Source organism: Eulemur rufifrons, chromosome 21, assembly GCF_041146395.1.
Source record: "Eulemur rufifrons isolate Redbay chromosome 21, OSU_ERuf_1, whole genome shotgun sequence".
Classification (NCBI taxonomy): domain Eukaryota; kingdom Metazoa; phylum Chordata; class Mammalia; order Primates; family Lemuridae; genus Eulemur; species Eulemur rufifrons.
Window position 1 is genome coordinate 6002577 of NC_091003.1, and position 2156 is coordinate 6004732.

Sequence of the window (2156 nt, forward strand, 5' to 3'; positions counted from 1 at the left end):
AGTGGCTCACGCCTGTAATCCCAGCACTTTGGGAGGCTGAGGCAGGAGGATCCCTTGAGGCCAAGAGTTCGAGACTAGAATGGGGAACATAGAGAGACTTCATTTCTACAAAAAATACAAAAATTAGCCGGGTGTGGTGGTGTGCGCCTGTAGTCCCAGCTACTTGGGAGGCTGAGGCAGGAGGATCTCTTGAGCCCAGGAATTCCAGGCTGCAGTGAGCTATGATCATACCATTGCACTCCAGCCTGGGCAACAGCAAGACCCTGTCTCAAAAAAAGAATGTGTTCTTATCTCTGCTCCAGCAGTCAAGAGGAAAAAAATAAAAATTTGTAAAAAGGAAAAAAAAAAAAGAATGTGTCCTAGAAATGTAATCGTATAAAAAATGTTAGATGAGCTCCTAACTACAAACCTGCAGGTACTTCACCATATAGCGCCTAGAAGCAATGGAAAGGATGTTTGAAACTTGTCAGCATCTTTGAAGGAACTGCCAAATACATGTTTTTCATTCTGGGAAGCTGTTAAATTGAGAAGTGTATTATATATCAGTTTGGTTAACTTAACACCGGCCAACACCAGCATTTTGACTGGGTAGGGAAATAAGGCGTATAAATGATGGCCATGGCATCTTTTTGAGACTGTGTCTTCCTGTGGTTTAGGCTTCTCATTGATCTCACTGGCATCCTGAAAAAAATTTTTTTTTTTTTTTTTGAGGCAGAGTCTCATTCCTTTGCCCGGGCTGGAGTGCAGTAGTGTCATCATAGCTCACTGCAACCTCTAACTCCTGGGCTCAAGCAATCCTCCCACTCAGCCTCCCCAGTAGCTGGGACAACAGGCGCATGCCTCCAGACCCGGCTAATTTTTTAAATTTTTTGCAGAGACAGGGTCTCACTATTGCCCAGGTTAGTCTCAAACTCCTGGCCTTAAGTGTTCCTTCCACCTCGGCCTCTCAAAGTGCTGGGACTACAGGAGTGAGCCACTGTGCCCGGCCTTGAAATAATTCTTATTTCAAACCATGGGACCGTGTTTTTTTTGTTGTTGTTGTTGTTTTTTTTTTTTTTTTTGAGACAGGGTTTCGCTATGTTGCCCGGGCTGGACACAAACTCCTGAGCTCAAGTGATCCTCCCCACTCAGCCTTCCAAGTAGCTGGGGCTGCAGGTGCACACCATCATGCCCACCTGGGACCTTGTCTGTTTTCATCAGGGATACAGCCTCAGTACTTAGCATGGCTCCTGGCACTCGATAAATATGTATTGAATGGCTGAATATTTAGTGTAGCTGTCATTTGCCTGTATGAAATCTGATCCATTCCTTACCCTTCTGCCTGCTGTGCTCTGTGTTTTCCAGGCTTCCTGCTGGGCTCAGTCAATGGAAGGCACTGCTGGGAGGCTGGAAGGCAGGAGGGGCAAGGAGCTGGGAATTCCTCCTCCTTTCTTTGCCTTGGGTGCTATCTCCAGTAGCATCGTTGGCTGCCATAATTCTGGCTTCCCCCAGGGGACTCTGGCTCTGAGCTCTGGTCACACCACCTCCTTCTGTCCCACCAGTCTTACTGTGGCGGCTTCCTACTGTTACTGATCCCTGGACTGTCTACTATTCCTCTATTTATCTTCTGCTATGATCTGAACGTTCGTGTCCCCGCCAAGTTCATATGTTGCAATCCTACCCCCAAGGTGATGGCATTAGGAGGTGGAGCCTTTGGGAAGTGATTAGGTCCAGGTCATGAGAGCAGAGCCATTAAGAATGGGATTAGTGATTGCATTGTTAGTTGTACAGTGCAACCATAGACAGCCACACACATCAAAACACATGGTTCCTGCCGACAGGGTCTGTATATTTATCAGATTTTCTGTGCGATGGCTCCATACAAGTTGAAAAGAAAAAAAAAAAAAAAAAAAGAATGGGATTAGTGACCTTATAAAAGAGGCCCAAAGGTGGGGGTGGGGTGGGAAAAAAATAAATAAATAAAGAGGCCCAAAGGAGCTTGTTTGCCTCTCCCACCACATGAGGACAGAGCAAGAAGGTGCTATGAGAAAAAGCAGGTCCTCACCAGACACCGAATCTGCTGGTACCTTGATATTGGATTTCCCAGCCTCCAGAACTGGGAAAAATACATTTTTGTGGTTTATAAGCTACCTAGTTTACAGAGTTTTGTTAAAGCA

At 45.9% G+C, this 2156-nt stretch overlaps 1 non-coding gene across 1 annotated transcript; it reads left to right on the plus strand.

Annotated features, from left to right (window-relative positions):
- Positions 1-1733: 1733 nt before the first annotated feature.
- On the plus strand, positions 1734-1865 carry LOC138401952 (small Cajal body-specific RNA 14). The gene has a single exon (XR_011236561.1). It is a non-coding gene; the product is annotated as a small Cajal body-specific RNA 14 (non-coding RNA).
- Positions 1866-2156: the final 291 nt, after the last annotated feature.